Here is an 11,410-nt window from a genome sequence, read left to right on the forward strand (position 1 = left end):
TGAAATGCCCTCCCCAGCTTTTCTGATCAACATTCCCCAATCTAGAAGCAGGAAGTATATCCCCTTCTGCCTCACTAAATAAAAACAATATAGAAAATGACTGAGCAGAAATAGGAGTGGGTTAGAGACATATGTTCTGAGCTATTAGGTCAATCAACATCTTAACTCCATCTCTAGTCAGCTTTGTTCCTTGGGTTACCCACAACATGAGATTTGGGGGGACAATTAGACAATGCAAGACATAATGAAGAAGAAGAAGAATACAGACACAGAGGAAGTGCTCTCAGAGACCAGGTCACCCCATTGTAAACGGAGGTTGGCAGAAGAAATGGGAATGAGACTCAGTTGTAAAAAAGAAAAGGAGATTTACACTGAAAGAGATTCTGTACGTGCTCCCAAGGATACAAGCACAACAGCCAACATGACAAGCTATGGTTAAGGACCACAGACCTTTCTGAGCCACAAGGCTTGTTCCCAGAAAGTGGGCAGACATCATGGTAATGAAGCTGATTCAGGAATATAAGGCCACTTAGTCACTTTCGACCTGCTCTTTCTCTCTATATTCTGCTCTTGCTACAAATCCAGCACCTAGCATTAACTTTGCACACATTTCTGCTCCTAGTTGATCAGGCTCAGCAATTCCTCTGTGGCCTTTCTTCTTGTGTTGCTTGTAGGAGCCAACATTTTTCTCTGAAAAGAAAAACGAAACCACAGTTATCTAACAATCTCATGCATGAATCTCAGGTATGAAGAAAAATACTTAAGTGAACAAATTAAAAGGCTCTATGGAATCAGCTTCTAAAAATCAAAAGGTCACTGTCATGCCCAAATTGAGATTTTATATCTGTTCTACTTCCTTCTCCATGAACAGAATCTCCTTCCCCAACTTAGAACCTTGCTGAATCGATTTTCCCATGAGTTTCTAAGAAAAAGAAAGAAAGATGAAGACATTAAGGCTGGCTTGATAGATGTCATCTTCTGCCTTTGCATTCAAGGACAACGTGACTGCAAATAAAAGCTGTTCCCATTGGCGCCACAGGAGAGTTCACACAGAGACTGGGTGCCAGGGACAAGGTGAAAAGATGGTACAGTGTAAGCTGTTTATTCCTGGCACAAAACCCTCTTTGACTGGCAAGGCTGAAGCATATTCCACAGACTCAGATCCTTGGGAAGCCATGGGGTTTGCAGAGCTCTGGGGTGCAATGTCTAGAGTGAAAACTAGGGCACTAAAGAATGGCAGGGGAAAGAGAATGGAGGTAACTCCTCCAAGCAACATCCAGAAAGGACTCAAGGAATGGCCTGGTGGAGTGTACACCTGACTTCCCTCTAAGCGCAAGCAAGAGGCCAAGACCCTGCCTTTACTGAGGCTAGTAATCAGCAGCCAGCGTGTAGATTATTAAGAGTGAAATAATCTTACTGCAAGTATATCCGGATGTGCCTGGACATCATTTAGATCACACACAAATAAAGGGTAAGCACTTCTCCCTAGAGAAATGCAGAGAAAAGAGCACACACCATCATGAGTATTGAGTTATTCTTAGGACAGAGCCTTTGCAGGAAGGACAGAGTTCATATCTGATCCAGGAGACCAGCTCCAGCTACACAGACCTGGCCATAATCTAAGGCTGAAGGAATAGCAGAGGCAACAAAAAAATTGAAATCCAGAAAAGGTCAAAGTTAGCAGTGATGAGAACCCCAGGAAAGTATCTCAAAAAAGATACTGTTGTTCTTCCTCTAAATATGTATAGAGCACCTCCCAGGAGTGTGCCAGGCATTGCTGTGAGCCCTGGAGACACAGAAAAGTCAGAGCCATCCCCAAGAAGCTCAGAACCTTGGAGGGAGGCAGACATGACTGTGGGACCCAAATACACATCTACACAGGCAGCATGGGACCAGCTTGGGAGGAGAAGGCTGATGCTGGCCTTCACCAGGTGATGCATGCTTAAAGCAAATGTGCAGGGCTAGCTCAGGCAGAGGGCAAAGGGGATAAAATACCACATTATGAGAAGATTGGGGCCTGGGAGGCTAGGCATGAGAATTGAGAAGTTGTGGTAGGAGAAAAGTTGGGTGGCAGATCCCAAAGATCCCTGAGCATGATAAAGCCAAAAGTGCCAAGGAATGACAAGAGGACTTATGCCAGTGGTAAGAAGAGGGGACGGGATTGTTCAGTGAGGGAAAAGTGCTAGACAGGAGCTTGAGAAACAGGACGGCTGTGTGTTGCCACCACATCAGCATCCAGCGGGCCTCTCCTCCCTCTGGATATCCATCTTACTCTGTTAAATAGGAGCCACACAACTCTGCCTCCTCTCCCATGTTGTCAAAGCCCAGTGAACCGCGGATTGTGAAAAGTTCTGGGACAAGTTCCAGCCCTGTTACAAGCCCCAGGGCAGAGTCACTGTGGACAGTCATAGCCACCTGCTACGTCCTGGGCAGCACAGAGCAAACAATCAACCACTTAACCATTCTCTCTGACTCCCATCCAGGAGCACCCGCCAGAGGTGGGAGCTAATCCAGCTGACTTATTTCAAGTCAGAGTTACACAAGCCATCACCAGGCTTGGATTGACACTTTTTAGGAACCAATGAAAGGAAAAAAAAAAAAAACACGCAAATGCATCCAAACCCCAATCCAAACTCAGCTTTGTCCTTGGAAGGGCATAATTTGCGATTGCCATCTCTGGGCCCAGTAAGGAAAGGAAAACTTTATCCCAGCCCTTCACCAAATAATAAAAATTGATTTTTGACCAAAGCCAATCTATCGTTCCAGATCATTAACTTTGCAGAATAAATCATTTTCTGAAGCCGTAAAAGCTCTTTCCATGGAGTCTGATCTTCAGGCAGCTGCTATTGCTGAACTGAAAGCCTGTTCCATGGGAAACAGCTCTGGAAGGATGAAATGGGCTCCTTCTTCTGATTCTCGGGGCTCCCTTACAGAAATTTGGATTCTAGAAAGACCTGGCACTTCTGCCTTCTCATTCTGAGCTCAGAGTTTCAGGGTCAGAGGAGTCTTTGCTCATCTTCCAGTCAGCCTGAGGGGCTAGCACCAGGGTGACCCAAGAGTCCTGCTCATGTTCATGCAACCTAGAGACCAGGCCAGGGTTAGGACTCAAGGCCTTCTTCTGCAATCACAAATCTCGAATACTATAAACAACCCTATTTCCATAAGTCAGAACCAGGGGTCGTTCTGGTTAAAAACACACTCCCCCCTTTAAATACAAGCACATGGGCATGGGAGAATAGGCTTCTATTTCTTATTCAAAATAGACAACAGGTCCTCCTGCGATTTCTGTACCCAATACAGAAACATTTCACCAGGGAATCAGGAAGAGGGAACACAAATGATAATTTAAAACAGCTGATCACATTCCTGGACCTGGGGGGAGTTGGGAGGACCTTGGTCTTAACATAGAGTAGGGAACCCCGATGGCTCCTTGGCCTGAAAAGGGAGGGAGGGAGGGTAAGGGGGGAGGGTAGGGGAGGGAAGGGAGAGGAAGAGGGGAGGAGATGGAAATTTTTTAAATAAAAAAATAAAATAAAGCACATATATGCAACAGGTACTATCAGCTATTGCAATACAATGAAATCATGTCTACTTACATAAAAGTTCGTAGAACTGGATAACATTGTGCTAACTGAAAATAAACTAAGCATATAAAGACAAAAAAAACCCAGCAACTACGGACAGACTGATGCTACTACAACTGGTTAATTGGCAACTCATTCAACCATTACCCTCTGGTTTGAGGAGATTATCATTGAATCTTTTGCACAGATTAAGACATCGAAGGTCAAGGAACTACAGCTACTCCCAGGCAATGCATTGGGAAACTCTGGGGTCACTGCTGAAGACCAGAACCCTGATGCCCACATCTCTACTCTTCCCAGCAGCTAGGACATGGGAGGGATTCTAAACTTGCCTAACATCTATTTCCTTCCTCGAGTGGAGATAGAAGGGTCAGCACTGAGTTAAACCCAGCCTCTCTTGAGGGTCACTGAATTGCAAATACTGGGCTCTGATGTTTGTCAAGCATTATAATGTCAGTCTGGCTCTGCGTAGAAGCTCTGGATACACAGAACACCGACCGATGTTGCTGACACTCAGCCTTGTTGCCCAGTTCTCTCTGTCTAGGGCTGAGTTTATTCTTCACAAATCAAGACACCTGCCAAGGTCTCCTGCACAGTCTACTCTCACAACATGGACTGCAAACACAGCCCAGGCACTCCTGCAGAGAGAAGAGCAGGCTCCAACCAGGCTGGACTGATATCACAGCCAAGCCCAAGCCTTTTGCCTCCAGGATCAGCCCTACCCTCCTTTTTCAGGTCTTATTATTATTATCAGTATTATTCCTAAGGTTGTTTTCCGACCCAGGGGTGAGTCTCGTCCCAGGTCCACCATAATGTGGCTGCAGGCCACAGAAATCAGATACAAAAACTTCTGCCACAGTTCTCCTGCCAGCCACCAGCTTTCCCTCTCACAACTCCACCCATGGCCCTGCCTTGCACATCTGTCTTTTTTCCCTTACTCCAGAGGCTTATGCTGGGAGAGGGGAGATAAGGGACTCTCAGTCAGAAGGACAGCGGCAGCCAAAGAGTCACAGGCTGGGGTGCAGGAAAGGAAATAGACGTGTGGGCTCCTTCATGCCGGCTGCGTGGGGTCATGGCTGATTGTCTGCAAATGTGTCTCATTGGGGACCAAGCTTCCTTTGATTGAGCTTAATCTCTGGATTCTAAAAATGTGTTAGCATCTTTAAAGTCATCCTTAATAATTTCAGACCATAATCTTCAAATTTTAATAAGCCCTCCAGAGAAAATTAATAAAAATGTAAGAGAATCGTGAAAGTAAAATATGCTAAGATGGTATCTCTAGCTATTACAAGAAGGCAGCTCCCGGCTTCCCTAGCCGTGGCCCTTGCTCCATCTTTCAGAGAGACTTGTATTCTCCCAGCACGGCCTGCAAGGAGGAGGGGGAAACCTCAGATCAGAACAGAGTTCCATTTCTACATCTGAGCCTTGTACGTAAAGGCAAATTGGGTATCCTCTGGATTTCAAAAGACTTATTTGACTTGGATGGTGGGGAACCTGATCTCTGAGGATACAGGGTAGTGTTCAGTTCCTAGGGTAGAGGAGGCAAGAAGGAAGAAGAATACAGGACAAGATGAAGAAACATCCCCTGCATAAAGTCATCAGCAGGACCCGAGGCCGGAGCACTGAGGACGGGCATCACCTAAATTCTTAATAAGGGACTGAGAGAGCTAGGGCAAGCAGTCAACAGACTATTTTTCTAACCAGGAATTCTGGGAGGAGATGAACGTCTTGTGGCCTCCAGAAACCTAGGAGCTCTGAGAGTGTGGATCTGATGGCACAGCACGCTTAGGCAACATGTTTATAAGGAATTCAAACCGCAGGGAGCTCCAAACTTTCCCACTAGAAGGTTACTTATTTGAGCCTGCTGAAGTAAATTTACAATAGACAGATTAACAGCAGAAAGTCTTAACACAGGAGAAAGCCTTAACAGATTTGTTTAGTTCTGGTTTTGCATGACCTAAGAGCCTTCAGTTATAAAATGCAAAGACGCAAGTTCACCACGAATGAACTTGTGCCTAGGTTTGATGATGTGTGAAGACCATTGAAGACTGGGATTGAACAAGAGCTGTGAGCTGATTGAAGTAGATAAAATGGGGAGCCCACAATGTCCTGTCTTCTCTTGGCCTCTGTACAGCATTTCTTCCTTCTGGGTAGGAAACAGAACCAATTCTAGAATGAAGGCATCATAATCTATTACCAAACAGCGTAGACCAAAGGATTTCAGCACAGACAACCCTTACCCAGAAATGCAGGAAAAAGAGTAATAGTTTCCAGGTTTTGTGATTGGCACTGAAACAAATGGGTTGTTTTCTATGACCTTTCCTAAGGAAGAGGAATTCTAGTTTCTGTATTTTGTCTCCAAAGAGAATGAGGTGGGAGACGGGAAGGCCAGAAATAGCAGAGAGATATTTCTATCTGTGAGGACTCACCTTAGGCTATCACCACTTTTGGAGCACCCTCAAAACACAGAGATACCAGTTGTAGCTATTAGGTTCTGACTAGTGTCAGAGACAGGAAGAGCAGAAGGAGCCCATGGTGAACAGTCCTCAGTAGCAGTACCAGCCTCAAGGCCTCTGGCCTTCAGCCTCTGCCCTTATATTTGTCACTAGTGGGTGTCTATGGCTGGGGTACCTCATGTCTGATCCTACCTAAGTACACTTGCTTTCTGCAACGTAGGCCAACCCTTTCTGTTCCCCAGCTTACCGGAGGCTGGCAAGACTACAATCCGCCCTGCAGTGACTTCTTTTTTTTTTTTTTTTTTTTTTTGTTTTGTTTTGTTTTTCGAGACAGGGTTTCTCTGCAGCTTTTTTTTAGCCTGTCCTGGACCTAGCTCTTGTAGACCAGGCTGGCCTCGAACTCACAGAGATCCGCCTGCCTCTGCCTCCCGAGTGCTGGGATTAAAGGCGTGCGCCACCACCGCCCGGCCCCTGCAGTGACTTCTAGCAGACAGATGGCCTCTGAATTCCCTGCCATTGTTATCATCTTCTCCTGAGTGGTTTACAGAGAGTTGTAGGGTTTTCAAGGCTCTCCAGGAGCTGAGGGGGGCTGCAGTGGGTGTTCTGGCTCCAGAGGACATTTCCCGTTTTGGGCTACTCAGACTTCAAGACGATTTCATGTTTTAAGAGATCCATGCTATACCTCTGAATCAGTGAGGTAGTACAGAATAGGGAAATAACCCTTTCCCCGCCCATTTCCCCGCAGAGCAGGCATGTGGCTTATCTGGGGTTATCAACAGGGCTCAGCTCTTGAGGGACTGACACAGGGAGTCAGGTGGAGGTGGCCAATGCTTTCATGGTGGCATAAGTCACCACTCTGAACACATCAGTGCCCATGGCTGAGGTAAGTAAGGAGGACTCACCTGTCCGCACCCAGAGGCCAGAGAGAAACATCAGTGCCCTGCAAAGCCCTGCCTTCTCGGGATGTGCGCCTACTGAGCCCCGTGCTGAAAGCTACCTCCAATGTGCCGTCACACAGAAATGCATGCAGACACCAACCTCACCCCAGGGGTAAGGAGAAGAAGAGGAAAAGAGGTCAGGTCCAAGCTCAAGAGAACAATCAACCAAGTCAAGCATATTTTAAACCAGACGAAACTAAATTATGAAAGGGATTTGTAGGTGGGTTCCTTCAAAGAAAAAAAAGCTACTGATATTCAGTTCAGTAGAACAAAAATACAGTGTTTTTAAAAATACCTGCTACGAACAGTGACAGTACAGTTAAAAGAAAAAGGTAGGAGAGATGGCTCAGCAGGTCAGCGCCCTTGTTACTCTTGCAGAGGCCCATATGGTGACTCACAACCTCTGGAACTCCAGTTCTGGGGGATCCGACACCCTCTTCAATGGACACCAGGCGTGCATGTGGTACACAGACATTTATGCAGGCAAAAACACTCATATGCATAAAATAAAATAAATGAATATTTTTAAAAAATTGAAAGCGTTCCCAAATCAAGGAAACTTTTTCTTTTGCAACAGAGAGGCCATTGCAGAAAACTACAATCAATCAAACTGCAGATTTGTGGAGCGTAGTCCTAACACATCAATAATACACCTCTTTCACCTAAGGCTCAGGGATCGTTTTGGAAGAGAGAGCAGAAATATTGCAAGAGCCAGAGAAAAAGAGTTTGCTGTTTTCTAGGACTGCCAGAAGCAACAGTCATAAAGTCTTACCAACATGACTATCTAAACACAAGCTGGACAAGAAGAACAAGAACAACAATATGCTAAAGTGGATGGGGGAAAGCTCCTGAGGCTCCAACCCCAAAGAAATACAGGCAACTAAGAAATGCCAAGAATAAGAGAAATAGTCTTCCCCAGGGGCAAGTATACAAATTGGTTATCCAATACCAAATGGTCAGACCCAGAAACAAATATACATAACATTATACAGACTGATTAGGTTGTACACACATATATATTCAATTGTATTTAATTTATGACTAAATTAAAAGTTAATATATGTGTACATATATGTATATTATATGTATAATGTAACTGTAATTGTTGATGTGTATGTGTGTGTATATATACTTTCCTAGTTATTTGTAAACCATGCTGAATACCCTCCAACCCCATGCTCACATCTGTCTCCCACAGAGCAGGCTGGCCATTGAATTAATTACATTACTTTCCACCATACAAGTTATCTGAAAGAAGCACCTAACAGAAGAAAGAGTTTCTGTTCGCTCAGGATTTGGGATTACAGTCAATCCTGGAAGGACAGGCATATGACAGAAACACAAGGTGGCTGGTCACACTGTGCCTGCAATAAGGAAACAGAGAAATATATCCTAGCATTGACCAAATTTTCTCACTTCTATTTAGTCTGGAGCCCTGGACAGTTTAATGATTTGGAAGGGTCTTTTTTTCTTCAGTGAATCCTTTCTGAAAACATTCTCTTAGAGACCCAGAGGTGTATTTTATAGCAATTTTAAATCTAGTCAAATTAGCAATAAAGATTAGAGAGCACAACTCCACCCCTGTAAACTTGACATTGAAACACATCACTTGAAAACATAATATTCCACCCTGACTCTTGATGTTTCATTTTTGTCTCATGTAAAATATATTTAGTCTGTCTCTAGTAGCCAATGTTAGTCTTTACCACTCCTAATACCATTCAAAGGGTCAAAAGGCAAAGATGATTTTGATTATCAAGGTCCATAACTATGACCCCCTGTAAAGTTTTAAATTACATATGTTCAATATACAATATCAGATAATAAGCATCCCTATTGCATTCCAAAAGGGAAGAATGGGAGGATAGCAAAGAAAGGTCAGAGTGAAACAAAACCCAACCCAGGGTGGAAAAATGCCACACTCTGCAGGTCTGTACTCATTACCTGGGGCTAATGATAGAATCATCTAGTCCTCAACAATCGTGGCGAGCCCTACTCCCATTACCCATATCCCACGTTGCCTATACATTGGACCATCTCCACTGTAGCTTTTCTTGGCAGATGTCAAATTTTCCTGGCATTACCCATCATCTTAGGCTTCACTTTCTCAGCTTAACGCAATGGCCTCTAGGACCTTCCTTCCACAGGCTTCGTCACTGCCACACATTGCCTTTCAGCACTGGCTTTGTGGAACCTTGGCACAAACTTCCATTCCCCCCTCATTTTTGCATGCATCTTTCATGCCTAAGGAAAAAAAAACCCAGCAACATGAATGTGGATGATGCTGCCAAGTTCTAGTACTAACTCAGTATTATAGGAGTCTTAGAGGCCATTGAGAATGGACGCCTCCCTAATGGAATACCTCTGGACTGAGGTTGAGACATGACTTTCTGATCTGCTCAGAGAGATGAGAACTTTATAGACCACTGACTTCTCCCCTAAAAGTTAATCCAGCTGGACTGTCAACCACCTGCCCGAGAAACCACCCCTAGGGAGGGCCTGTTCACCTGAAGCTAAAGAAATGGGAAGAGGAATTATCCTCCTAATGAGATGGCATACTTTGCTTCCCAGAAACCCTCATGCAGTCAGTATGGAACCACTGCCAGAGAGTTCTGCTACATCATCCCCCTTGTCTGAGTCCTAACTCAAAAGAGCATAACTATAACTTTTCTTTTTTACTTTTTTTTTGATACTAGCCAAAGCCCACGCATGTTTCTCCTCTGGCTCTCTGAGCTTTCCATTCTTCCTGTGAAGCTTTCACCCTCTTTTCACCATGCAGGGGTTTGCTGCCATGTGACTGCTTGATAACCTCCATTGCTAGACAGGCCAGCCTGGCCTAAGATATGCGGCCTTTCCTCTTCTTCTTCTCCATGTCCCTCCTCCCAGTGATTGACAAGATGGGTGGCTTCCTCTTAAACTCTAATAAAAGTATTCCAAGTTTAGTGTTGAGTTTTCCTTTTCAATTTGTTCATTAGTGACTGTGAACACAAAGAGAGAACACCCTGATTTCCCCCAATAATGTTGTGCTGGCTAGTCTCACATCAACTTGAAACAAGCTAGAGTTATCTGAAGGACGGAACCTCAATTGAAAAAGTGCCTCCATAAAATACAGCTGTAAGGCATTTTTATTATTGATTGATGGGGAGGGCCCAGCCCACTGTATGTGGTGTCATCCCCGGGTTTATGGTCCTGGCTTCTATAAGAAAGCAGGCTGAGCAAGCCTTGGAGAGCAAACCAGTAAGCAGTACCCATGGCCTCTACATCAGCTCCTGCCTCCAGGTTCCTGCCTTGTTTGAGTTCCTGTCCTAACTTTCTTGGATGATGAATAATGATATTGAAATATAAGCCAAATAAACCCTCTTCCCCCAAGTTGTTCTTTGGTCATGGTATTTCATTGCAGCAATAGAAATCCTAAGACAAATGTCTTCTGCTTTTTCTGAGCTCTACGTCTATGGTGTCAAAAGGACACAGTCCCACTGACTCTAGGGAGACCCAGGTTAGGAAACCCTATATGTAACATTGATTGGCTACAACCAAGATTGTCAGCCTACACTGATCCTGTATAGGGTCCCTAGACCTTGGACTACTTGCGATTCAGACTTCCGTCATGGTTATTTTCTCTATAATCCATACCACCTGAAAGTTCATGGAAATACACAGAAGTTCAGCTCTGCAGAGACCACTAGCCAGTTCTCCTTACACTACAATATTGTAATACTGACATTGGTTTGCCACTAATCTTTTCTTAATTGAAGCAGAACTGTCCTTTGGTCATTCTCAGTACAGAACAAGTTCATCGATAAAGGCTCAGTTCAAAATGTCTTCTGATACCTGGGAAAATTAAAAGGAAGAAATCATTGTAAGAGAGCAAACAAGGAAAGGATGCAATTGGGAGAGAAAGGGTTAATTCAAACCTATTGAATTAACCTTCCCTTCATACCCCTTTCATTGACCACATGTGATAGATATTCTGTCCCAAAAGATCTTAACAGTTGTTAATAAGACATGAATATGTTTCCTTAGTTTTTCCAAGACCTTACATTACAGATCTCCAGGCTAAACAGATATTTCCCCTGTTGCTCTTGTCTTCTTGTTCTAGCTTGTTGATAATTTTATCAGCTACACTTAGATTTTACTGGTCATTGGGGACTCCTCATTCTTTTCTTTCCCAGTTATTTTCTTGATTCAATGTGTTTTGCCTATTGTCATTACCCCAGCATTATATTCAAGTGTCTGGATTCATTTAGTCTCAGCCCTCACCTCTCAGCCTCACCTGATCATTCAAGTCTCCATGGACTCCAAAATAACACTCATCATTCAACAAGTAGGGACTCCAATGCTTACTGTACATTATGGCATAAATAAAACTACAACCGTGACCACAGCTGACACCACAAGTTATGGCCAGAGATGTTCATGACACAGCATGAAT

The sequence above is a fragment of the Arvicola amphibius genome, chromosome 12 (genome assembly GCF_903992535.2).
Source record: "Arvicola amphibius chromosome 12, mArvAmp1.2, whole genome shotgun sequence".
In the NCBI taxonomy this organism is placed as follows: Eukaryota; Metazoa; Chordata; class Mammalia; order Rodentia; family Cricetidae; genus Arvicola; species Arvicola amphibius.